This window comes from Hyla sarda, unplaced genomic scaffold, assembly GCF_029499605.1.
Source record: "Hyla sarda isolate aHylSar1 unplaced genomic scaffold, aHylSar1.hap1 scaffold_1060, whole genome shotgun sequence".
Taxonomy (NCBI): Eukaryota; Metazoa; Chordata; class Amphibia; order Anura; family Hylidae; genus Hyla; species Hyla sarda.
This window is the reverse complement of record NW_026607679.1, coordinates 1-27,079: the sequence shown is the minus strand read 5'-3', so window position 1 is coordinate 27,079 and position 27,079 is coordinate 1. Positions and strand designations below refer to the sequence as shown.

At 47.1% G+C, this 27,079-nt stretch overlaps 9 non-coding genes across 9 annotated transcripts; all 9 read left to right on the top strand.

The window, feature by feature from the left end:
• Window positions 1–1,596: 1,596 nt before the first annotated feature.
• Window positions 1,597–1,787, top strand: LOC130299634 (U2 spliceosomal RNA). Its single transcript, XR_008850729.1, has one exon. It is a non-coding gene; the product is annotated as a U2 spliceosomal RNA (small nuclear RNA).
• Window positions 1,788–3,887: 2,100 nt separating this feature from the next.
• Window positions 3,888–4,078, top strand: LOC130299633 (U2 spliceosomal RNA). The gene has a single exon (XR_008850728.1). It is a non-coding gene; the product is annotated as a U2 spliceosomal RNA (small nuclear RNA).
• Window positions 4,079–6,160: 2,082 nt separating this feature from the next.
• Window positions 6,161–6,351, top strand: LOC130299632 (U2 spliceosomal RNA). Its single transcript, XR_008850727.1, has one exon. It is a non-coding gene; the product is annotated as a U2 spliceosomal RNA (small nuclear RNA).
• Window positions 6,352–14,074: 7,723 nt separating this feature from the next.
• On the top strand, window positions 14,075–14,265 carry LOC130299631 (U2 spliceosomal RNA). The gene has a single exon (XR_008850726.1). It is a non-coding gene; the product is annotated as a U2 spliceosomal RNA (small nuclear RNA).
• A 2,092-nt stretch (window positions 14,266–16,357) lies between these two features.
• On the top strand, window positions 16,358–16,548 carry LOC130299678 (U2 spliceosomal RNA). Its single transcript, XR_008850769.1, has one exon. It is a non-coding gene; the product is annotated as a U2 spliceosomal RNA (small nuclear RNA).
• Window positions 16,549–18,636: 2,088 nt separating this feature from the next.
• On the top strand, window positions 18,637–18,827 carry LOC130299666 (U2 spliceosomal RNA). The gene has a single exon (XR_008850758.1). It is a non-coding gene; the product is annotated as a U2 spliceosomal RNA (small nuclear RNA).
• A 2,088-nt stretch (window positions 18,828–20,915) lies between these two features.
• On the top strand, window positions 20,916–21,106 carry LOC130299655 (U2 spliceosomal RNA). The gene has a single exon (XR_008850747.1). It is a non-coding gene; the product is annotated as a U2 spliceosomal RNA (small nuclear RNA).
• Window positions 21,107–23,192: 2,086 nt separating this feature from the next.
• On the top strand, window positions 23,193–23,383 carry LOC130299642 (U2 spliceosomal RNA). Its single transcript, XR_008850736.1, has one exon. It is a non-coding gene; the product is annotated as a U2 spliceosomal RNA (small nuclear RNA).
• A 2,088-nt stretch (window positions 23,384–25,471) lies between these two features.
• Window positions 25,472–25,662, top strand: LOC130299628 (U2 spliceosomal RNA). The gene has a single exon (XR_008850725.1). It is a non-coding gene; the product is annotated as a U2 spliceosomal RNA (small nuclear RNA).
• Window positions 25,663–27,079: the final 1,417 nt, after the last annotated feature.

Genomic DNA, 27,079 nt, shown 5'->3' with positions numbered 1-27,079 from the left:
AGGTGTGTCATTGCTGTACATTGACCATGCATTGCTTCTGTGGTATTGCAAAGGCAAAGACAAATGCTTCCAGCCATCCATTGCACTAATGGATTGGTCATCAGCTGGCTGTCTATGTCCCGCATCAATATAGACCAAAGTACAGAGGGTTAGGCTATGCTATTGTGCACCTACCTGATGCATCAGAAGGTGCGAGGCCCTTGCTAAATTCTGTGCACAGACTTTGAGATCTATACTTTAGACTGTATCTAAACCTGCTCCAACATGGACTGACATTCTGGCCTACTTTCAGCCGATGCGACTTGTCTGTCGCTGAACAGTCGCTTTTTATGTATTCAGCACCTATGTATAATGTTGTAAAAATGCTCTAGAAGCTAAAGTCGCAGAAATGTCACACATATTTGGCCTGCAACTTTCTGTGCGACAAATTCAGACAGGAAAAATCAGTATAAATCCTTAGAAAATTATCCCCCAGTGTCTCCATCTGCTGGCGGTATTGAATAAGCATTGCTGCACTGATGGGGTATGCATTAGACGAAAAAAAAGAAGAAAAAGAAGAATAATACGCCCAGAAAAGAGGCGAAAAGGAGAAAAACGTAAAAAAACGTGAAAAAAAAGTAAGAGGAAGAGAAGGGAAAAAAAGGTGGAAATGGGTTTAAAAGTGATTTCGGCGGAGAAATATATATATATATATATATATATATATATATATATATATATATACGCGCACACACACACATATATATAAACGTATTCTCCGTTGAGATATTGCAGCCGCTGCTGTGTCCAGGCCCAGGAGCCTTAGCACTGTGCTGTGATGTCACTCAATACCACTGACATCACTAGGTGTAAACAACATCTCTCCTTTGCTGTGTATGTGACTATGGAGCTGTTTGGTGATGTCGTCTATTATGGCCTTCATAGAAGCAACAGGAGATTGTTGCATCCATCTAGAACCCTCAGAACTACAGTGCTATGATGTCACTCACTTCCACAGGCCTTGCAGAGTGTAAACAACAACAACCCAGCTTTGTTGTGTATGTAACCATAGGGATTTGTGATGTCACCTAGAACCTTCACAGCAGCGACAGCTTTATGAGGAGCATCAGCACTGCTCTGCCTGAGCAGAACCATCACCGCCATAGGTTGTCAAATAACCCGGATTTAACCCACACAGGTAAGTCCAATGGGGTGCAGGCATGTCCTCTATGCTTACAGCTTCCCGTGGGTGTTGGTTTGATACCGTTTGGGGACAGCCAAGGAGGCATCTGCAGGCAACAAAGGTAGGTGTGTGCTTGTGTGTGTGTTTCCTATGCAGATCCTAAGCCCAGTGTCACATGCAAGTAGGAGGAGTAAGAAGGGTTCCTGGCAAATCCGGGTTATGGATTGCATTTAAAAAGGCCCCGTGGGAGTGCAATGGGCCCCTGTCTTGCTGCTTAGCAATAATGGTATGGGTTTAGGTTCTGCTGTGTGTACTGGTGGTTGACTGCCCCCCAGCCCAGAGTGTGCATGGAAAATTGTCTGGCAGCCTCCCTGACAGCAAGCAGTGATAGTGCCCATGAAGGGGACCTTGTTGGGCCCGCCCCTTTCACGGTTATCGCTTCTCGGCCTTTTGGCTAAGATCAAGTGTAGTATCTGTTCTTATCAGTTTAATATCTGATACGTCCCCTATCTGGGGACCATATATTAAATGGATTTTTGAGAACGGGGGCCGATTTCGAAGCTTGCTTCCGTCGCCCTATGCATTGACCCGATATGGCAGTATCTTCGGGTACAGTGCACCACCCCCTTACAGGGTTAAAAAGAAAGATTCCTACTTTCATTGCTACCTGCTTGCTGGCTAGCCAGCTAGCCAGCCCTGTGGGCCTTGCTGCTGCTGCTGCAGCCAAAAAACAAAAGGTGGTGCTGCTGCTGCTTCTGCTGCTTCTGCTTCTGCTTGTGTCTGGCCGCTGTTGGAGCGTCCAGGCACAGGACTTCTGCTGCTGCTGACTAAATGGCCTCCTTAATTGGATCATTTGAGTAGCCAGCACACCTGTGCAGGTAGGGCATGACATGATAGGCAGCTGCCTTGATAGCGGGTGGGTGCTGAATGTTCCTAATTGACAAAATAAGATTAATGCTTATGAAGAAATATAAAATCTCATCCCTTCCCCAATATCGCGCCACACCCCTACCCCTTAATTCCCTGGTTGAACTTGATGGACATATGTCTTTTTTCGACCGTACTAACTATGTAACTATGTAACATAACATGGGGGGGGTCTCCTGGCTGTTCACACAGGTGTGTCATTGCTGTACATTGACCATGCATTGCTTCTGTGGTATTGCAAAGGCAAAGACAAATGCTTCCAGCCATCCATTGCACTAATGGATTGGTCATCAGCTGGCTGTCTATGTCCCGCATCAATATAGACCAAAGTACAGAGGGTTAGGCTATGCTATTGTGCACCTACCTGATGCATCAGAAGGTGCGAGGCCCTTGCTAAATTCTGTGCACAGACTTTGAGATCTATACTTTAGACTGTATCTAAACCTGCTCCAACATGGACTGACATTCTGGCCTACTTTCAGCCGATGCGACTTGTCTGTCGCTGAACAGTCGCTTTTTATGTATTCAGCACCTATGTATAATGTTGTAAAAATGCTCTAGAAGCTAAAGTCGCAGAAATGTCACACATATTTGGCCTGCAACTTTCTGTGCGACAAATTCAGACAGGAAAAATCAGTATAAATCCTTAGAAAATTATCCCCCAGTGTCTCCATCTGCTGGCGGTATTGAATAAGCATTGCTGCACTGATGGGGTATGCATTAGACGAAAAAAAAGAAGAAAAAGAAGAATAATACGCCCAGAAAAGAGGCGAAAAGGAGAAAAACGTAAAAAAACGTGAAAAAAAAGTAAGAGGAAGAGAAGGGAAAAAAAGGTGGAAATGGGTTTAAAAGTGATTTCGGCGGAGAAATATATATATATATATATATATATATATATATTTATATATATATATATATATATATACGCGCACACACACACATATATATAAACGTATTCTCCGTTGAGATATTGCAGCCGCTGCTGTGTCCAGGCCCAGGAGCCTTAGCACTGTGCTGTGATGTCACTCAATACCACTGACATCACTAGGTGTAAACAACATCTCTCCTTTGCTGTGTATGTGACTATGGAGCTGTTTGGTGATGTCGTCTATTATGGCCTTCATAGAAGCAACAGGAGATTGTTGCATCCATCTAGAACCCTCAGAACTACAGTGCTATGATGTCACTCACTTCCACAGGCCTTGCAGAGTGTAAACAACAACAACCCAGCTTTGTTGTGTATGTAACCATAGGGATTTGTGATGTCACCTAGAACCTTCACAGCAGCGACAGCTTTATGAGGAGCATCAGCACTGCTCTGCCTGAGCAGAACCATCACCGCCATAGGTTGTCAAATAACCCGGATTTAACCCACACAGGTAAGTCCAATGGGGTGCAGGCATGTCCTCTATGCTTACAGCTTCCCGTGGGTGTTGGTTTGATACCGTTTGGGGACAGCCAAGGAGGCATCTGCAGGCAACAAAGGTAGGTGTGTGCTTGTGTGTGTGTTTCCTATGCAGATCCTAAGCCCAGTGTCACATGCAAGTAGGAGGAGTAAGAAGGGTTCCTGGCAAATCCGGGTTATGGATTGCATTTAAAAAGGCCCCGTGGGAGTGCAATGGGCCCCTGTCTTGCTGCTTAGCAATAATGGTATGGGTTTAGGTTCTGCTGTGTGTACTGGTGGTTGACTGCCCCCCAGCCCAGAGTGTGCATGGAAAATTGTCTGGCAGCCTCCCTGACAGCAAGCAGTGATAGTGCCCATGAAGGGGACCTTGTTGGGCCCGCCCCTTTCACGGTTATCGCTTCTCGGCCTTTTGGCTAAGATCAAGTGTAGTATCTGTTCTTATCAGTTTAATATCTGATACGTCCCCTATCTGGGGACCATATATTAAATGGATTTTTGAGAACGGGGGCCGATTTCGAAGCTTGCTTCCGTCGCCCTATGCATTGACCCGATATGGCAGTATCTTCGGGTACAGTGCACCACCCCCTTACAGGGTTAAAAAGAAAGATTCCTACTTTCATTGCTACCTGCTTGCTGGCTAGCCAGCTAGCCAGCCCTGTGGGCCTTGCTGCTGCTGCTGCAGCCAAAAAACAAAAGGTGGTGCTGCTGCTGCTTCTGCTGCTTCTGCTTCTGCTTGTGTCTGGCCGCTGTTGGAGCGTCCAGGCACAGGACTTCTGCTGCTGCTGACTAAATGGCCTCCTTAATTGGATCATTTGAGTAGCCAGCACACCTGTGCAGGTAGGGCATGACATGATAGGCAGCTGCCTTGATAGCGGGTGGGTGCTGAATGTTCCTAATTGACAAAATAAGATTAATGCTTATGAAGAAATATAAAATCTCATCCCTTCCCCAATATCGCGCCACACCCCTACCCCTTAATTCCCTGGTTGAACTTGATGGACATATGTCTTTTTTCGACCGTACTAACTATGTAACTATGTAACATAACATGGGGGGGGTCTCCTGGCTGTTCACACAGGTGTGTCATTGCTGTACATTGACCATGCATTGCTTCTGTGGTATTGCAAAGGCAAAGACAAATGCTTCCAGCCATCCATTGCACTAATGGATTGGTCATCAGCTGGCTGTCTATGTCCCGCATCAATATAGACCAAAGTACAGAGGGTTAGGCTATGCTATTGTGCACCTACCTGATGCATCAGAAGGTGCGAGGCCCTTGCTAAATTCTGTGCACAGACTTTGAGATCTATACTTTAGACTGTATCTAAACCTGCTCCAACATGGACTGACATTCTGGCCTACTTTCAGCCGATGCGACTTGTCTGTCGCTGAACAGTCGCTTTTTATGTATTCAGCACCTATGTATAATGTTGTAAAAATGCTCTAGAAGCTAAAGTCGCAGAAATGTCACACATATTTGGCCTGCAACTTTCTGTGCGACAAATTCAGACAGGAAAAATCAGTATAAATCCTTAGAAAATTATCCCCCAGTGTCTCCATCTGCTGGCGGTATTGAATAAGCATTGCTGCACTGATGGGGTATGCATTAGACGAAAAAAAAGAAGAAAAAGAAGAATAATACGCCCAGAAAAGAGGCGAAAAGGAGAAAAACGTAAAAAAACGTGAAAAAAAAGTAAGAGGAAGAGAAGGGAAAAAAAGGTGGAAATGGGTTTAAAAGTGATTTCGGCGGAGAAATATATATATATATATATATATATATATATATATATATACGCGCACACACACACATATATATAAACGTATTCTCCGTTGAGATATTGCAGCCGCTGCTGTGTCCAGGCCCAGGAGCCTTAGCACTGTGCTGTGATGTCACTCAATACCACTGACATCACTAGGTGTAAACAACATCTCTCCTTTGCTGTGTATGTGACTATGGAGCTGTTTGGTGATGTCGTCTATTATGGCCTTCATAGAAGCAACAGGAGATTGTTGCATCCATCTAGAACCCTCAGAACTACAGTGCTATGATGTCACTCACTTCCACAGGCCTTGCAGAGTGTAAACAACAACAACCCAGCTTTGTTGTGTATGTAACCATAGGGATTTGTGATGTCACCTAGAACCTTCACAGCAGCGACAGCTTTATGAGGAGCATCAGCACTGCTCTGCCTGAGCAGAACCATCACCGCCATAGGTTGTCAAATAACCCGGATTTAACCCACACAGGTAAGTCCAATGGGGTGCAGGCATGTCCTCTATGCTTACAGCTTCCCGTGGGTGTTGGTTTGATACCGTTTGGGGACAGCCAAGGAGGCATCTGCAGGCAACAAAGGTAGGTGTGTGCTTGTGTGTGTGTTTCCTATGCAGATCCTAAGCCCAGTGTCACATGCAAGTAGGAGGAGTAAGAAGGGTTCCTGGCAAATCCGGGTTATGGATTGCATTTAAAAAGGCCCCGTGGGAGTGCAATGGGCCCCTGTCTTGCTGCTTAGCAATAATGGTATGGGTTTAGGTTCTGCTGTGTGTACTGGTGGTTGACTGCCCCCCAGCCCAGAGTGTGCATGGAAAATTGTCTGGCAGCCTCCCTGACAGCAAGCAGTGATAGTGCCCATGAAGGGGACCTTGTTGGGCCCGCCCCTTTCACGGTTATCGCTTCTCGGCCTTTTGGCTAAGATCAAGTGTAGTATCTGTTCTTATCAGTTTAATATCTGATACGTCCCCTATCTGGGGACCATATATTAAATGGATTTTTGAGAACGGGGGCCGATTTCGAAGCTTGCTTCCGTCGCCCTATGCATTGACCCGATATGGCAGTATCTTCGGGTACAGTGCACCACCCCCTTACAGGGTTAAAAAGAAAGATTCCTACTTTCATTGCTACCTGCTTGCTGGCTAGCCAGCTAGCCAGCCCTGTGGGCCTTGCTGCTGCTGCTGCAGCCAAAAAACAAAAGGTGGTGCTGCTGCTGCTCCTGCTGCTTCTGCTTCTGCTTGTGTCTGGCCGCTGTTGGAGCGTCCAGGCACAGGACTTCTGCTGCTGCTGACTAAATGGCCTCCTTAATTGGATCATTTGAGTAGCCAGCACACCTGTGCAGGTAGGGCATGACATGATAGGCAGCTGCCTTGATAGCGGGTGGGTGCTGAATGTTCCTAATTGACAAAATAAGATTAATGCTTATGAAGAAATATAAAATCTCATCCCTTCCCCAATATCGCGCCACACCCCTACCCCTTAATTCCCTGGTTGAACTTGATGGACATATGTCTTTTTTCGACCGTACTAACTATGTAACTATGTAACATAACATGGGGGGGGTCTCCTGGCTGTTCACACAGGTGTGTCATTGCTGTACATTGACCATGCATTGCTTCTGTGGTATTGCAAAGGCAAAGACAAATGCTTCCAGCCATCCATTGCACTAATGGATTGGTCATCAGCTGGCTGTCTATGTCCCGCATCAATATAGACCAAAGTACAGAGGGTTAGGCTATGCTATTGTGCACCTACCTGATGCATCAGAAGGTGCGAGGCCCTTGCTAAATTCTGTGCACAGACTTTGAGATCTATACTTTAGACTGTATCTAAACCTGCTCCAACATGGACTGACATTCTGGCCTACTGTTACGCCGAGCGCTCCGGGTCCCCGCTCCTCCCCGGAGCGCTCGCTACACTTCCCTCACTGCAGCGCCCCGGTCGGTTCCACGGACCCGGGGCGCTGCGTTACTACCTCCGGCCGGGATGCGATTCGCGATGCGGGTAGCGCCCGCTCGCGATGCGCACCCCGGCTCCCGTACCTTACTCGCTCCCCGTCAGTTCTGTCCCGGCGCGCGCGGCCCCGCTCCCTAGGGCGCGCGCGCGCCGGGTCTTTGCGATTTAAAGGGCCACTGCACCGCTGATTGGTGCAGTGGTTCCAATTAGTGTTTACACCTGTGCACTTCCCTATATCACCTCACTTCCCCTTCACTCCCTCGCCGGATCTTGTTGCCCTAGTGCCAGTGAAAGCGTTCCTTGTGTGTTCCTTGCCTGTGATTCCAGACCTTCTGCCGTTGCCCCTGACTACGATCCTTGCTGCCTGCCCCGACCTTCTGCTACGTCCGACCTTGCTTCTGTCTACTCCCTTGTACCGCGCCTATCTTCAGCAGCCAGAGAGGTTGAGCCGTTGCTAGGGGATACGACCTGGTCACTACCGCCGCAGCAAGACCATCCCGCTTTGCGGCGGGCTCTGGTGAAAACCAGTAGTGACTTAGAACCGATCCTCTAGCACGGTCCACGCCAATCCCTCTCTGGCACAGAGGATCCACTACCTGCCAGCCGGCATCGTGACAGTAGATCCGGCCATGGATCCCGCTGAAGTTCCTCTGCCAGTTGTCGCTGACCTCACCACGGTGGTCGCCCAGCAGTCACAACAGATTGCGCAACAAGGCCAACAGCTGTCTCAACTGACTGTTATGCTACAACAGTTACTACCACAGCTCCAGCAATCATCTCCTCCGCCAGCTCCTGTACCTCCTCCGCAGCGAGTGGCCGCTTCTGGAATACGACTATCCTTGCCGGATAAATTTGATGGGGACTCTAAGTTTTGCCGTGGCTTTCTTTCCCAATGTTCATTACACTTGGAGATGATGTCGGACCAGTTCCCCACTGAAAGGTCTAAGGTGGCTTTCGTAGTCAGCCTGCTGTCTGGAAAAGCCCTGGCTTGGGCCACACCGCTCTGGGACCGCAATGACCCCGTCACTGCCTCTGTACACTCCTTCTTCTCGGAAATTCGAAGTGTCTTTGAGGATCCTGCCCGAGCCTCTTCTGCTGAGACTGCCCTGTTGAACCTGGTCCAGGGTAATTCTTCCGTTGGCGAGTATGCCGTACAGTTCCGTACCCTTGCTTCAGAATTATCCTGGAATAATGAGGCACTCTGCGCGACCTTTAAAAAAGGCCTATCCAGCAACATTAAAGATGTTCTGGCCGCACGAGAAATCCCTGCTAACCTACATGAACTCATCCATCTTGCCACTCGCATTGACATGCGTTTTTCCGAACGGCGTCAGGAGCTCCGCCAGGATATGGACTCTGTTCGCACGAGGCGTTTCTTCTCCCCGGCTCCTCTCTCCTCTGGTCCCCTGCAATCTGTTCCTGTGCCTCCCGCCGTGGAGGCTATGCAGGTCGACCGGTCTCGCCTGACACCCCAAGAGAGGACACGACGCCGCATGGAGAATCTCTGCCTGTACTGTGCTAGTACCGAACACTTCCTGAAGGATTGTCCTATCCGTCCTCCCCGCCTGGAAAGACGTCCGCTGACTCCGCACAAAGGTGAGACAGTCCTTGATGTCTACTCTGCTTCTCCACGTCTTACTGTGCCTGTGCGGATGTCTGCCTCTGCCTTCTCCTTCTCTGCTGTGGCCTTCTTGGACTCTGGATCTGCAGGAAATTTCATCTTAGCCTCTCTCGTCAACAGGTTCAACATCCCGGTGACCAGTCTCGCCAGACCCCTCTACATCAATTGTGTAAACAATGAAAGATTGGACTGTACTATACGTTTCCGCACGGAGCCCCTTCTAATGTGCATCGGATCTCATCACGAGAGGATTGAACTGTTGGTCCTCCCCAATTGCACTTCTGAAATCCTTCTTGGACTTCCCTGGCTTCAACTCCATTCCCCAATCCTGGATTGGTCCACTGGGGAGATCAAGAGTTGGGGGCCCTCTTGTTCCAAGGACTGCTTAAAACCGGTTCCCAGTAAACCTTGCCGTGTCCCTGTGCTTCCTCATGTAACCGGTCTCCCTAAGGCCTATATGGACTTTGCGGACGTTTTTTGCAAAAAACAAGCTGAGACTCTACCTCCTCACAGGCCTTATGATTGTCCCATTGACCTCCTCCCGGGCACTACTCCACCCCGGGGCAGAATCTATCCTCTGTCCGTCCCAGAGACTCTTGCCATGTCTGAATACGTCCAAGAAAATTTAAAAAAGGGCTTTATCCGTAAATCCTCCTCTCCTGCCGGAGCCGGATTTTTCTTTGTGTCCAAAAAAGATGGCTCTCTACGTCCTTGCATTGACTACCGCGGTCTTAATAAAATCACGGTTAAGAACCGCTACCCCCTACCCCTCATCTCTGAACTCTTTGATCGTCTCCAAGGTGCCCATATTTTTACCAAACTGGACTTAAGAGGTGCTTATAATCTCATCCGCATCAGAGAGGGGGATGAATGGAAAACGGCATTTAACACCAGAGATGGACACTTTGAGTATCTGGTCATGCCCTTTGGTCTATGCAACGCCCCTGCCGTCTTCCAAGACTTTGTTAATGAAATTTTTCGTGATCTACTATACTCCTGTGTTGTTGTATATCTGGACGATATCCTGATTTTTTCTGCCAATCTTGAAGAACACCGCCAGCATGTCCGTATGGTTCTTCAGAGACTTCGTGATAATCAACTCTATGCCAAAATAGAGAAATGTCTGTTTGAATGCCAATCTCTTCCTTTTCTAGGATACTTGGTCTCTGGCCAGGGACTACAAATGGACCCAGATAAACTCTCTGCCGTCTTAGATTGGCCACGCCCCTCCGGACTCCGTGCCATCCAACGTTTTTTGGGGTTCGCCAATTATTACAGGCAATTTATTCCACATTTTTCTACCATTGTGGCTCCTATTGTGGCTTTAACAAAAAAAAATGCCGATCCCAAGTCTTGGCCTCCTCAAGCGGAAGACGCCTTTAAACGACTCAAGTCTGCCTTTTCTTCGGCTCCCGTGCTCTCCAGACCTGACCCATCTAAACCCTTCCTATTGGAGGTTGATGCCTCCTCAGTGGGAGCTGGAGCTGTCCTTCTACAAAAAAACTCTTCCGGGCATGCTGTTACTTGTGGTTTTTTTTCCAGGACCTTCTCTCCGGCGGAGAGGAACTACTCCATCGGGGATCGAGAGCTTCTAGCCATTAAATTAGCACTTGAGGAATGGAGGCATCTGCTGGAGGGATCAAGATTTCCAGTTATTATTTACACCGATCACAAGAACCTCTCCTACCTCCAGTCTGCCCAACGGCTGAATCCTCGTCAGGCCAGGTGGTCTCTGTTCTTTGCCCGATTTAATTTTGAAATTCACTTTCGGCCTGCTGATAAAAACATTAGGGCCGATGCTCTCTCTCGTTCCTCAGATGCCTCTGAAATTGAACTCTCTCCTCAACACATCATTCCTCCTGACTGCCTGATTTCCACTTCTCCAGCCTCCATCAGGCAAACTCCTCCAGGAAAGACCTTTGTTTCTCCACGCCAACGCCTTGGGATCCTCAAATGGGGTCACTCCTCCCATCTCGCAGGTCATGCGGGCATCAAGAAATCTGTGCAACTCATCTCTCGCTTCTATTGGTGGCCGACTCTAGAGACTGATGTGGTGGACTTTGTGCGAGCCTGCACTATCTGTGCCCGGGATAAGACTCCTCGCCAGAAGCCCGCTGGTTTTCTTCATCCTCTACCTGTCCCCGAACAACCTTGGTCTCTGATTGGTATGGATTTTATTACTGACTTACCCCCATCCCATGGCAACACTGTTATTTGGGTGGTCGTTGATCGATTCTCCAAAATGGCACATTTCATCCCTCTTCCTGGTCTTCCTTCAGCGCCTCAGTTGGCTAAACAATTTTTTGTACACATTTTTCGTCTTCACGGGTTGCCTACACAGATCGTCTCGGATAGAGGCGTCCAATTTGTGTCTAAATTCTGGAGGGCTCTCTGTAAACAACTCAAGATTAAATTAAATTTTTCTTCTGCATACCATCCTCAATCCAATGGACAAGTAGAGAGAATTAACCAGATCTTGGGTGACTATTTACGACATTTTGTTTCCTCCCGCCAGGATGACTGGGCAGATCTTCTACCTTGGGCCGAATTCTCGTATAATTTCAGAATCTCTGAATCTTCCTCCAAATCTCCGTTTTTCGTGGTGTACGGCCGTCACCCTCTTCCCCCCCTCCCTACCCCCTTGCCCTCTGGTCTGCCCGCTGTGGATGAAATTTCTCGTGATCTTTCCACCATATGGAAAGAGACCCAAAATTCTCTCTTACAGGCTTCTTCTCGCATGAAGAGATTCGCAGATAAGAAAAGAAGAGCTCCTCCCATTTTTTCCCCTGGAGACAAGGTATGGCTCTCCGCTAAATATGTCCGTTTCCGTGTCCCGAGCTATAAGTTGGGACCACGCTATCTTGGTCCTTTTAAAGTTTTGTGTCAAATTAATCCTGTCTCTTACAAACTTCTTCTTCCTCCTTCTCTTCGTATCCCTAATGCCTTTCACGTCTCTCTTCTTAAACCTCTCATCCTCAACCGTTTTTCTCCTAAATCTGTTCCTCCCACTCCTGTTTCCGGCTCCTCGGACATCTTCTCTGTCAAAGAGATTTTGGCCTCTAAAAAGGTCAGGGGAAGAACTTTTTTTTTAGTGGATTGGGAGGGTTGTGGTCCAGAAGAGAGGTCCTGGGAACCTGAGGACAATATCCTGGACAAAAGTCTGATCCTCAGGTTCTCAGGCCCCAAGAAGAGGGGGAGACCCAAGGGGGGGGGTACTGTTACGCCGAGCGCTCCGGGTCCCCGCTCCTCCCCGGAGCGCTCGCTACACTTCCCTCACTGCAGCGCCCCGGTCGGTTCCACGGACCCGGGGCGCTGCGTTACTACCTCCGGCCGGGATGCGATTCGCGATGCGGGTAGCGCCCGCTCGCGATGCGCACCCCGGCTCCCGTACCTTACTCGCTCCCCGTCAGTTCTGTCCCGGCGCGCGCGGCCCCGCTCCCTAGGGCGCGCGCGCGCCGGGTCTTTGCGATTTAAAGGGCCACTGCACCGCTGATTGGTGCAGTGGTTCCAATTAGTGTTTACACCTGTGCACTTCCCTATATCACCTCACTTCCCCTTCACTCCCTCGCCGGATCTTGTTGCCCTAGTGCCAGTGAAAGCGTTCCTTGTGTGTTCCTTGCCTGTGATTCCAGACCTTCTGCCGTTGCCCCTGACTACGATCCTTGCTGCCTGCCCCGACCTTCTGCTACGTCCGACCTTGCTTCTGTCTACTCCCTTGTACCGCGCCTATCTTCAGCAGCCAGAGAGGTTGAGCCGTTGCTAGGGGATACGACCTGGTCACTACCGCCGCAGCAAGACCATCCCGCTTTGCGGCGGGCTCTGGTGAAAACCAGTAGTGACTTAGAACCGATCCTCTAGCACGGTCCACGCCAATCCCTCTCTGGCACAGAGGATCCACTACCTGCCAGCCGGCATCGTGACACCTACTTTCAGCCGATGCGACTTGTCTGTCGCTGAACAGTCGCTTTTTATGTATTCAGCACCTATGTATAATGTTGTAAAAATGCTCTAGAAGCTAAAGTCGCAGAAATGTCACACATATTTGGCCTGCAACTTTCTGTGCGACAAATTCAGACAGGAAAAATCAGTATAAATCCTTAGAAAATTATCCCCCAGTGTCTCCATCTGCTGGCGGTATTGAATAAGCATTGCTGCACTGATGGGGTATGCATTAGACGAAAAAAAAGAAGAAAAAGAAGAATAATACGCCCAGAAAAGAGGCGAAAAGGAGAAAAACGTAAAAAAACGTGAAAAAAAAGTAAGAGGAAGAGAAGGGAAAAAAAGGTGGAAATGGGTTTAAAAGTGATTTCGGCGGAGAAATATATATATATATATATATATATATATATATATATATATATACGCGCACACACACACATATATATAAACGTATTCTCCGTTGAGATATTGCAGCCGCTGCTGTGTCCAGGCCCAGGAGCCTTAGCACTGTGCTGTGATGTCACTCAATACCACTGACATCACTAGGTGTAAACAACATCTCTCCTTTGCTGTGTATGTGACTATGGAGCTGTTTGGTGATGTCGTCTATTATGGCCTTCATAGAAGCAACAGGAGATTGTTGCATCCATCTAGAACCCTCAGAACTACAGTGCTATGATGTCACTCACTTCCACAGGCCTTGCAGAGTGTAAACAACAACAACCCAGCTTTGTTGTGTATGTAACCATAGGGATTTGTGATGTCACCTAGAACCTTCACAGCAGCGACAGCTTTATGAGGAGCATCAGCACTGCTCTGCCTGAGCAGAACCATCACCGCCATAGGTTGTCAAATAACCCGGATTTAACCCACACAGGTAAGTCCAATGGGGTGCAGGCATGTCCTCTATGCTTACAGCTTCCCGTGGGTGTTGGTTTGATACCGTTTGGGGACAGCCAAGGAGGCATCTGCAGGCAACAAAGGTAGGTGTGTGCTTGTGTGTGTGTTTCCTATGCAGATCCTAAGCCCAGTGTCACATGCAAGTAGGAGGAGTAAGAAGGGTTCCTGGCAAATCCGGGTTATGGATTGCATTTAAAAAGGCCCCGTGGGAGTGCAATGGGCCCCTGTCTTGCTGCTTAGCAATAATGGTATGGGTTTAGGTTCTGCTGTGTGTACTGGTGGTTGACTGCCCCCCAGCCCAGAGTGTGCATGGAAAATTGTCTGGCAGCCTCCCTGACAGCAAGCAGTGATAGTGCCCATGAAGGGGACCTTGTTGGGCCCGCCCCTTTCACGGTTATCGCTTCTCGGCCTTTTGGCTAAGATCAAGTGTAGTATCTGTTCTTATCAGTTTAATATCTGATACGTCCCCTATCTGGGGACCATATATTAAATGGATTTTTGAGAACGGGGGCCGATTTCGAAGCTTGCTTCCGTCGCCCTATGCATTGACCCGATATGGCAGTATCTTCGGGTACAGTGCACCACCCCCTTACAGGGTTAAAAAGAAAGATTCCTACTTTCATTGCTACCTGCTTGCTGGCTAGCCAGCTAGCCAGCCCTGTGGGCCTTGCTGCTGCTGCTGCAGCCAAAAAACAAAAGGTGGTGCTGCTGCTGCTTCTGCTGCTTCTGCTTCTGCTTGTGTCTGGCCGCTGTTGGAGCGTCCAGGCACAGGACTTCTGCTGCTGCTGACTAAATGGCCTCCTTAATTGGATCATTTGAGTAGCCAGCACACCTGTGCAGGTAGGGCATGACATGATAGGCAGCTGCCTTGATAGCGGGTGGGTGCTGAATGTTCCTAATTGACAAAATAAGATTAATGCTTATGAAGAAATATAAAATCTCATCCCTTCCCCAATATCGCGCCACACCCCTACCCCTTAATTCCCTGGTTGAACTTGATGGACATATGTCTTTTTTCGACCGTACTAACTATGTAACTATGTAACATAACATGGGGGGGGTCTCCTGGCTGTTCACACAGGTGTGTCATTGCTGTACATTGACCATGCATTGCTTCTGTGGTATTGCAAAGGCAAAGACAAATGCTTCCAGCCATCCATTGCACTAATGGATTGGTCATCAGCTGGCTGTCTATGTCCCGCATCAATATAGACCAAAGTACAGAGGGTTAGGCTATGCTATTGTGCACCTACCTGATGCATCAGAAGGTGCGAGGCCCTTGCTAAATTCTGTGCACAGACTTTGAGATCTATACTTTAGACTGTATCTAAACCTGCTCCAACATGGACTGACATTCTGGCCTACTTTCAGCCGATGCGACTTGTCTGTCGCTGAACAGTCGCTTTTTATGTATTCAGCACCTATGTATAATGTTGTAAAAATGCTCTAGAAGCTAAAGTCGCAGAAATGTCACACATATTTGGCCTGCAACTTTCTGTGCGACAAATTCAGACAGGAAAAATCAGTATAAATCCTTAGAAAATTATCCCCCAGTGTCTCCATCTGCTGGCGGTATTGAATAAGCATTGCTGCACTGATGGGGTATGCATTAGACGAAAAAAAAGAAGAAAAAGAAGAATAATACGCCCAGAAAAGAGGCGAAAAGGAGAAAAACGTAAAAAAACGTGAAAAAAAAGTAAGAGGAAGAGAAGGGAAAAAAAGGTGGAAATGGGTTTAAAAGTGATTTCGGCGGAGAAATATATATATATATATATATATATATATATATATATATATATATATATACGCGCACACACACACATATATATAAACGTATTCTCCGTTGAGATATTGCAGCCGCTGCTGTGTCCAGGCCCAGGAGCCTTAGCACTGTGCTGTGATGTCACTCAATACCACTGACATCACTAGGTGTAAACAACATCTCTCCTTTGCTGTGTATGTGACTATGGAGCTGTTTGGTGATGTCGTCTATTATGGCCTTCATAGAAGCAACAGGAGATTGTTGCATCCATCTAGAACCCTCAGAACTACAGTGCTATGATGTCACTCACTTCCACAGGCCTTGCAGAGTGTAAACAACAACAACCCAGCTTTGTTGTGTATGTAACCATAGGGATTTGTGATGTCACCTAGAACCTTCACAGCAGCGACAGCTTTATGAGGAGCATCAGCACTGCTCTGCCTGAGCAGAACCATCACCGCCATAGGTTGTCAAATAACCCGGATTTAACCCACACAGGTAAGTCCAATGGGGTGCAGGCATGTCCTCTATGCTTACAGCTTCCCGTGGGTGTTGGTTTGATACCGTTTGGGGACAGCCAAGGAGGCATCTGCAGGCAACAAAGGTAGGTGTGTGCTTGTGTGTGTGTTTCCTATGCAGATCCTAAGCCCAGTGTCACATGCAAGTAGGAGGAGTAAGAAGGGTTCCTGGCAAATCCGGGTTATGGATTGCATTTAAAAAGGCCCCGTGGGAGTGCAATGGGCCCCTGTCTTGCTGCTTAGCAATAATGGTATGGGTTTAGGTTCTGCTGTGTGTACTGGTGGTTGACTGCCCCCCAGCCCAGAGTGTGCATGGAAAATTGTCTGGCAGCCTCCCTGACAGCAAGCAGTGATAGTGCCCATGAAGGGGACCTTGTTGGGCCCGCCCCTTTCACGGTTATCGCTTCTCGGCCTTTTGGCTAAGATCAAGTGTAGTATCTGTTCTTATCAGTTTAATATCTGATACGTCCCCTATCTGGGGACCATATATTAAATGGATTTTTGAGAACGGGGGCCGATTTCGAAGCTTGCTTCCGTCGCCCTATGCATTGACCCGATATGGCAGTATCTTCGGGTACAGTGCACCACCCCCTTACAGGGTTAAAAAGAAAGATTCCTACTTTCATTGCTACCTGCTTGCTGGCTAGCCAGCTAGCCAGCCCTGTGGGCCTTGCTGCTGCTGCTGCAGCCAAAAAACAAAAGGTGGTGCTGCTGCTGCTTCTGCTGCTTCTGCTTCTGCTTGTGTCTGGCCGCTGTTGGAGCGTCCAGGCACAGGACTTCTGCTGCTGCTGACTAAATGGCCTCCTTAATTGGATCATTTGAGTAGCCAGCACACCTGTGCAGGTAGGGCATGACATGATAGGCAGCTGCCTTGATAGCGGGTGGGTGCTGAATGTTCCTAATTGACAAAATAAGATTAATGCTTATGAAGAAATATAAAATCTCATCCCTTCCCCAATATCGCGCCACACCCCTACCCCTTAATTCCCTGGTTGAACTTGATGGACATATGTCTTTTTTCGACCGTACTAACTATGTAACTATGTAACATAACATGGGGGGGGTCTCCTGGCTGTTCACACAGGTGTGTCATTGCTGTACATTGACCATGCATTGCTTCTGTGGTATTGCAAAGGCAAAGACAAATGCTTCCAGCCATCCATTGCACTAATGGATTGGTCATCAGCTGGCTGTCTATGTCCCGCATCAATATAGACCAAAGTACAGAGGGTTAGGCTATGCTATTGTGCACCTACCTGATGCATCAGAAGGTGCGAGGCCCTTGCTAAATTCTGTGCACAGACTTTGAGATCTATACTTTAGACTGTATCTAAACCTGCTCCAACATGGACTGACATTCTGGCCTACTTTCAGCCGATGCGACTTGTCTGTCGCTGAACAGTCGCTTTTTATGTATTCAGCACCTATGTATAATGTTGTAAAAATGCTCTAGAAGCTAAAGTCGCAGAAATGTCACACATATTTGGCCTGCAACTTTCTGTGCGACAAATTCAGACAGGAAAAATCAGTATAAATCCTTAGAAAATTATCCCCCAGTGTCTCCATCTGCTGGCGGTATTGAATAAGCATTGCTGCACTGATGGGGTATGCATTAGACGAAAAAAAAGAAGAAAAAGAAGAATAATACGCCCAGAAAAGAGGCGAAAAGGAGAAAAACGTAAAAAAACGTGAAAAAAAAGTAAGAGGAAGAGAAGGGAAAAAAAGGTGGAAATGGGTTTAAAAGTGATTTCGGCGGAGAAATATATATATATATATATATATATATATATATATATATATATATACGCGCACACACACACATATATATAAACGTATTCTCCGTTGAGATATTGCAGCCGCTGCTGTGTCCAGGCCCAGGAGCCTTAGCACTGTGCTGTGATGTCACTCAATACCACTGACATCACTAGGTGTAAACAACATCTCTCCTTTGCTGTGTATGTGACTATGGAGCTGTTTGGTGATGTCGTCTATTATGGCCTTCATAGAAGCAACAGGAGATTGTTGCATCCATCTAGAACCCTCAGAACTACAGTGCTATGATGTCACTCACTTCCACAGGCCTTGCAGAGTGTAAACAACAACAACCCAGCTTTGTTGTGTATGTAACCATAGGGATTTGTGATGTCACCTAGAACCTTCACAGCAGCGACAGCTTTATGAGGAGCATCAGCACTGCTCTGCCTGAGCAGAACCATCACCGCCATAGGTTGTCAAATAACCCGGATTTAACCCACACAGGTAAGTCCAATGGGGTGCAGGCATGTCCTCTATGCTTACAGCTTCCCGTGGGTGTTGGTTTGATACCGTTTGGGGACAGCCAAGGAGGCATCTGCAGGCAACAAAGGTAGGTGTGTGCTTGTGTGTGTGTTTCCTATGCAGATCCTAAGCCCAGTGTCACATGCAAGTAGGAGGAGTAAGAAGGGTTCCTGGCAAATCCGGGTTATGGATTGCATTTAAAAAGGCCCCGTGGGAGTGCAATGGGCCCCTGTCTTGCTGCTTAGCAATAATGGTATGGGTTTAGGTTCTGCTGTGTGTACTGGTGGTTGACTGCCCCCCAGCCCAGAGTGTGCATGGAAAATTGTCTGGCAGCCTCCCTGACAGCAAGCAGTGATAGTGCCCATGAAGGGGACCTTGTTGGGCCCGCCCCTTTCACGGTTATCGCTTCTCGGCCTTTTGGCTAAGATCAAGTGTAGTATCTGTTCTTATCAGTTTAATATCTGATACGTCCCCTATCTGGGGACCATATATTAAATGGATTTTTGAGAACGGGGGCCGATTTCGAAGCTTGCTTCCGTCGCCCTATGCATTGACCCGATATGGCAGTATCTTCGGGTACAGTGCACCACCCCCTTACAGGGTTAAAAAGAAAGATTCCTACTTTCATTGCTACCTGCTTGCTGGCTAGCCAGCTAGCCAGCCCTGTGGGCCTTGCTGCTGCTGCTGCAGCCAAAAAACAAAAGGTGGTGCTGCTGCTGCTTCTGCTGCTTCTGCTTCTGCTTGTGTCTGGCCGCTGTTGGAGCGTCCAGGCACAGGACTTCTGCTGCTGCTGACTAAATGGCCTCCTTAATTGGATCATTTGAGTAGCCAGCACACCTGTGCAGGTAGGGCATGACATGATAGGCAGCTGCCTTGATAGCGGGTGGGTGCTGAATGTTCCTAATTGACAAAATAAGATTAATGCTTATGAAGAAATATAAAATCTCATCCCTTCCCCAATATCGCGCCACACCCCTACCCCTTAATTCCCTGGTTGAACTTGATGGACATATGTCTTTTTTCGACCGTACTAACTATGTAACTATGTAACATAACATGGGGGGGGTCTCCTGGCTGTTCACACAGGTGTGTCATTGCTGTACATTGACCATGCATTGCTTCTGTGGTATTGCAAAGGCAAAGACAAATGCTTCCAGCCATCCATTGCACTAATGGATTGGTCATCAGCTGGCTGTCTATGTCCCGCATCAATATAGACCAAAGTACAGAGGGTTAGGCTATGCTATTGTGCACCTACCTGATGCATCAGAAGGTGCGAGGCCCTTGCTAAATTCTGTGCACAGACTTTGAGATCTATACTTTAGACTGTATCTAAACCTGCTCCAACATGGACTGACATTCTGGCCTACTTTCAGCCGATGCGACTTGTCTGTCGCTGAACAGTCGCTTTTTATGTATTCAGCACCTATGTATAATGTTGTAAAAATGCTCTAGAAGCTAAAGTCGCAGAAATGTCACACATATTTGGCCTGCAACTTTCTGTGCGACAAATTCAGACAGGAAAAATCAGTATAAATCCTTAGAAAATTATCCCCCAGTGTCTCCATCTGCTGGCGGTATTGAATAAGCATTGCTGCACTGATGGGGTATGCATTAGACGAAAAAAAAGAAGAAAAAGAAGAATAATACGCCCAGAAAAGAGGCGAAAAGGAGAAAAACGTAAAAAAACGTGAAAAAAAAGTAAGAGGAAGAGAAGGGAAAAAAAGGTGGAAATGGGTTTAAAAGTGATTTCGGCGGAGAAATATATATATATATATATATATATATATATATATATATATATATACGCGCACACACACACATATATATAAACGTATTCTCCGTTGAGATATTGCAGCCGCTGCTGTGTCCAGGCCCAGGAGCCTTAGCACTGTGCTGTGATGTCACTCAATACCACTGACATCACTAGGTGTAAACAACATCTCTCCTTTGCTGTGTATGTGACTATGGAGCTGTTTGGTGATGTCGTCTATTATGGCCTTCATAGAAGCAACAGGAGATTGTTGCATCCATCTAGAACCCTCAGAACTACAGTGCTATGATGTCACTCACTTCCACAGGCCTTGCAGAGTGTAAACAACAACAACCCAGCTTTGTTGTGTATGTAACCATAGGGATTTGTGATGTCACCTAGAACCTTCACAGCAGCGACAGCTTTATGAGGAGCATCAGCACTGCTCTGCCTGAGCAGAACCATCACCGCCATAGGTTGTCAAATAACCCGGATTTAACCCACACAGGTAAGTCCAATGGGGTGCAGGCATGTCCTCTATGCTTACAGCTTCCCGTGGGTGTTGGTTTGATACCGTTTGGGGACAGCCAAGGAGGCATCTGCAGGCAACAAAGGTAGGTGTGTGCTTGTGTGTGTGTTTCCTATGCAGATCCTAAGCCCAGTGTCACATGCAAGTAGGAGGAGTAAGAAGGGTTCCTGGCAAATCCGGGTTATGGATTGCATTTAAAAAGGCCCCGTGGGAGTGCAATGGGCCCCTGTCTTGCTGCTTAGCAATAATGGTATGGGTTTAGGTTCTGCTGTGTGTACTGGTGGTTGACTGCCCCCCAGCCCAGAGTGTGCATGGAAAATTGTCTGGCAGCCTCCCTGACAGCAAGCAGTGATAGTGCCCATGAAGGGGACCTTGTTGGGCCCGCCCCTTTCACGGTTATCGCTTCTCGGCCTTTTGGCTAAGATCAAGTGTAGTATCTGTTCTTATCAGTTTAATATCTGATACGTCCCCTATCTGGGGACCATATATTAAATGGATTTTTGAGAACGGGGGCCGATTTCGAAGCTTGCTTCCGTCGCCCTATGCATTGACCCGATATGGCAGTATCTTCGGGTACAGTGCACCACCCCCTTACAGGGTTAAAAAGAAAGATTCCTACTTTCATTGCTACCTGCTTGCTGGCTAGCCAGCTAGCCAGCCCTGTGGGCCTTGCTGCTGCTGCTGCAGCCAAAAAACAAAAGGTGGTGCTGCTGCTGCTTCTGCTGCTTCTGCTTCTGCTTGTGTCTGGCCGCTGTTGGAGCGTCCAGGCACAGGACTTCTGCTGCTGCTGACTAAATGGCCTCCTTAATTGGATCATTTGAGTAGCCAGCACACCTGTGCAGGTAGGGCATGACATGATAGGCAGCTGCCTTGATAGCGGGTGGGTGCTGAATGTTCCTAATTGACAAAATAAGATTAATGCTTATGAAGAAATATAAAATCTCATCCCTTCCCCAATATCGCGCCACACCCCTACCCCTTAATTCCCTGGTTGAACTTGATGGACATATGTCTTTTTTCGACCGTACTAACTATGTAACTATGTAACATAACATGGGGGGGGTCTCCTGGCTGTTCACACAGGTGTGTCATTGCTGTACATTGACCATGCATTGCTTCTGTGGTATTGCAAAGGCAAAGACAAATGCTTCCAGCCATCCATTGCACTAATGGATTGGTCATCAGCTGGCTGTCTATGTCCCGCATCAATATAGACCAAAGTACAGAGGGTTAGGCTATGCTATTGTGCACCTACCTGATGCATCAGAAGGTGCGAGGCCCTTGCTAAATTCTGTGCACAGACTTTGAGATCTATACTTTAGACTGTATCTAAACCTGCTCCAACATGGACTGACATTCTGGCCTACTTTCAGCCGATGCGACTTGTCTGTCGCTGAACAGTCGCTTTTTATGTATTCAGCACCTATGTATAATGTTGTAAAAATGCTCTAGAAGCTAAAGTCGCAGAAATGTCACACATATTTGGCCTGCAACTTTCTGTGCGACAAATTCAGACAGGAAAAATCAGTATAAATCCTTAGAAAATTATCCCCCAGTGTCTCCATCTGCTGGCGGTATTGAATAAGCATTGCTGCACTGATGGGGTATGCATTAGACGAAAAAAAAGAAGAAAAAGAAGAATAATACGCCCAGAAAAGAGGCGAAAAGGAGAAAAACGTAAAAAAACGTGAAAAAAAAGTAAGAGGAAGAGAAGGGAAAAAAAGGTGGAAATGGGTTTAAAAGTGATTTCGGCGGAGATATATATATATATATATATATATATATATATATATATATATATACGCGCACACACACACATATATATAAACGTATTCTCCGTTGAGATATTGCAGCCGCTGCTGTGTCCAGGCCCAGGAGCCTTAGCACTGTGCTGTGATGTCACTCAATACCACTGACATCACTAGGTGTAAACAACATCTCTCCTTTGCTGTGTATGTGACTATGGAGCTGTTTGGTGATGTCGTCTATTATGGCCTTCATAGAAGCAACAGGAGATTGTTGCATCCATCTAGAACCCTCAGAACTACAGTGCTATGATGTCACTCACTTCCACAGGCCTTGCAGAGTGTAAACAACAACAACCCAGCTTTGTTGTGTATGTAACCATAGGGATTTGTGATGTCACCTAGAACCTTCACAGCAGCGACAGCTTTATGAGGAGCATCAGCACTGCTCTGCCTGAGCAGAACCATCACCGCCATAGGTTGTCAAATAACCCGGATTTAACCCACACAGGTAAGTCCAATGGGGTGCAGGCATGTCCTCTATGCTTACAGCTTCCCGTGGGTGTTGGTTTGATACCGTTTGGGGACAGCCAAGGAGGCATCTGCAGGCAACAAAGGTAGGTGTGTGCTTGTGTGTGTGTTTCCTATGCAGATCCTAAGCCCAGTGTCACATGCAAGTAGGAGGAGTAAGAAGGGTTCCTGGCAAATCCGGGTTATGGATTGCATTTAAAAAGGCCCCGTGGGAGTGCAATGGGCCCCTGTCTTGCTGCTTAGCAATAATGGTATGGGTTTAGGTTCTGCTGTGTGTACTGGTGGTTGACTGCCCCCCAGCCCAGAGTGTGCATGGAAAATTGTCTGGCAGCCTCCCTGACAGCAAGCAGTGATAGTGCCCATGAAGGGGACCTTGTTGGGCCCGCCCCTTTCACGGTTATCGCTTCTCGGCCTTTTGGCTAAGATCAAGTGTAGTATCTGTTCTTATCAGTTTAATATCTGATACGTCCCCTATCTGGGGACCATATATTAAATGGATTTTTGAGAACGGGGGCCGATTTCGAAGCTTGCTTCCGTCGCCCTATGCATTGACCCGATATGGCAGTATCTTCGGGTACAGTGCACCACCCCCTTACAGGGTTAAAAAGAAAGATTCCTACTTTCATTGCTACCTGCTTGCTGGCTAGCCAGCTAGCCAGCCCTGTGGGCCTTGCTGCTGCTGCTGCAGCCAAAAAACAAAAGGTGGTGCTGCTGCTGCTTCTGCTGCTTCTGCTTCTGCTTGTGTCTGGCCGCTGTTGGAGCGTCCAGGCACAGGACTTCTGCTGCTGCTGACTAAATGGCCTCCTTAATTGGATCATTTGAGTAGCCAGCACACCTGTGCAGGTAGGGCATGACATGATAGGCAGCTGCCTTGATAGCGGGTGGGTGCTGAATGTTCCTAATTGACAAAATAAGATTAATGCTTATGAAGAAATATAAAATCTCATCCCTTCCCCAATATCGCGCCACACCCCTACCCCTTAATTCCCTGGTTGAACTTGATGGACATATGTCTTTTTTCGACCGTACTAACTATGTAACTATGTAACATAACATGGGGGGGGTCTCCTGGCTGTTCACACAGGTGTGTCATTGCTGTACATTGACCATGCATTGCTTCTGTGGTATTGCAAAGGCAAAGACAAATGCTTCCAGCCATCCATTGCACTAATGGATTGGTCATCAGCTGGCTGTCTATGTCCCGCATCAATATAGACCAAAGTACAGAGGGTTAGGCTATGCTATTGTGCACCTACCTGATGCATCAGAAGGTGCGAGGCCCTTGCTAAATTCTGTGCACAGACTTTGAGATCTATACTTTAGACTGTATCTAAACCTGCTCCAACATGGACTGACATTCTGGCCTACTTTCAGCCGATGCGACTTGTCTGTCGCTGAACAGTCGCTTTTTATGTATTCAGCACCTATGTATAATGTTGTAAAAATGCTCTAGAAGCTAAAGTCGCAGAAATGTCACACATATTTGGCCTGCAACTTTCTGTGCGACAAATTCAGACAGGAAAAATCAGTATAAATCCTTAGAAAATTATCCCCCAGTGTCTCCATCTGCTGGCGGTATTGAATAAGCATTGCTGCACTGATGGGGTATGCATTAGACGAAAAAAAAGAAGAAAAAGAAGAATAATACGCCCAGAAAAGAGGCGAAAAGGAGAAAAACGTAAAAAAACGTGAAAAAAAAGTAAGAGGAAGAGAAGGGAAAAAAAGGTGGAAATGGGTTTAAAAGTGATTTCGGCGGAGAAATATATATATATATATATATATATATATATATATATATATATATACGCGCACACACACACATATATATAAACGTATTCTCCGTTGAGATATTGCAGCCGCTGCTGTGTCCAGGCCCAGGAGCCTTAGCACTGTGCTGTGATGTCACTCAATACCACTGACATCACTAGGTGTAAACAACATCTCTCCTTTGCTGTGTATGTGACTATGGAGCTGTTTGGTGATGTCGTCTATTATGGCCTTCATAGAAGCAACAGGAGATTGTTGCATCCATCTAGAACCCTCAGAACTACAGTGCTATGATGTCACTCACTTCCACAGGCCTTGCAGAGTGTAAACAACAACAACCCAGCTTTGTTGTGTATGTAACCATAGGGATTTGTGATGTCACCTAGAACCTTCACAGCAGCGACAGCTTTATGAGGAGCATCAGCACTGCTCTGCCTGAGCAGAACCATCACCGCCATAGGTTGTCAAATAACCCGGATTTAACCCACACAGGTAAGTCCAATGGGGTGCAGGCATGTCCTCTATGCTTACAGCTTCCCGTGGGTGTTGGTTTGATACCGTTTGGGGACAGCCAAGGAGGCATCTGCAGGCAACAAAGGTAGGTGTGTGCTTGTGTGTGTGTTTCCTATGCAGATCCTAAGCCCAGTGTCACATGCAAGTAGGAGGAGTAAGAAGGGTTCCTGGCAAATCCGGGTTATGGATTGCATTTAAAAAGGCCCCGTGGGAGTGCAATGGGCCCCTGTCTTGCTGCTTAGCAATAATGGTATGGGTTTAGGTTCTGCTGTGTGTACTGGTGGTTGACTGCCCCCCAGCCCAGAGTGTGCATGGAAAATTGTCTGGCAGCCTCCCTGACAGCAAGCAGTGATAGTGCCCATGAAGGGGACCTTGTTGGGCCCGCCCCTTTCACGGTTATCGCTTCTCGGCCTTTTGGCTAAGATCAAGTGTAGTATCTGTTCTTATCAGTTTAATATCTGATACGTCCCCTATCTGGGGACCATATATTAAATGGATTTTTGAGAACGGGGGCCGATTTCGAAGCTTGCTTCCGTCGCCCTATGCATTGACCCGATATGGCAGTATCTTCGGGTACAGTGCACCACCCCCTTACAGGGTTAAAAAGAAAGATTCCTACTTTCATTGCTACCTGCTTGCTGGCTAGCCAGCTAGCCAGCCCTGTGGGCCTTGCTGCTGCTGCTGCAGCCAAAAAACAAAAGGTGGTGCTGCTGCTGCTGCTTCTGCTGCTTCTGCTTCTGCTTGTGTCTGGCCGCTGTTGGAGCGTCCAGGCACAGGACTTCTGCTGCTGCTGACTAAATGGCCTCCTTAATTGGATCATTTGAGTAGCCAGCACACCTGTGCAGGTAGGGCATGACATGATAGGCAGCTGCCTTGATAGCGGGTGGGTGCTGAATGTTCCTAATTGACAAAATAAGATTAATGCTTATGAAGAAATATAAAATCTCATCCCTTCCCCAATATCGCGCCACACCCCTACCCCTTAATTCCCTGGTTGAACTTGATGGACATATGTCTTTTTTCGACCGTACTAACTATGTAACTATGTAACATAACATGGGGGGGGTCTCCTGGCTGTTCACACAGGTGTGTCATTGCTGTACATTGACCATGCATTGCTTCTGTGGTATTGCAAAGGCAAAGACAAATGCTTCCAGCCATCCATTGCACTAATGGATTGGTCATCAGCTGGCTGTCTATGTCCCGCATCAATATAGACCAAAGTACAGAGGGTTAGGCTATGCTATTGTGCACCTACCTGATGCATCAGAAGGTGCGAGGCCCTTGCTAAATTCTGTGCACAGACTTTGAGATCTATACTTTAGACTGTATCTAAACCTGCTCCAACATGGACTGACATTCTGGCCTACTTTCAGCCGATGCGACTTGTCTGTCGCTGAACAGTCGCTTTTTATGTATTCAGCACCTATGTATAATGTTGTAAAAATGCTCTAGAAGCTAAAGTCGCAGAAATGTCACACATATTTGGCCTGCAACTTTCTGTGCGACAAATTCAGACAGGAAAAATCAGTATAAATCCTTAGAAAATTATCCCCCAGTGTCTCCATCTGCTGGCGGTATTGAATAAGCATTGCTGCACTGATGGGGTATGCATTAGACGAAAAAAAAGAAGAAAAAGAAGAATAATACGCCCAGAAAAGAGGCGAAAAGGAGAAAAACGTAAAAAAACGTGAAAAAAAAGTAAGAGGAAGAGAAGGGAAAAAAAGGTGGAAATGGGTTTAAAAGTGATTTCGGCGGAGAAATATATATATATATATATATATATATATATATATATATATATATACGCGCACACACACACATATATATAAACGTATTCTCCGTTGAGATATTGCAGCCGCTGCTGTGTCCAGGCCCAGGAGCCTTAGCACTGTGCTGTGATGTCACTCAATACCACTGACATCACTAGGTGTAAACAACATCTCTCCTTTGCTGTGTATGTGACTATGGAGCTGTTTGGTGATGTCGTCTATTATGGCCTTCAT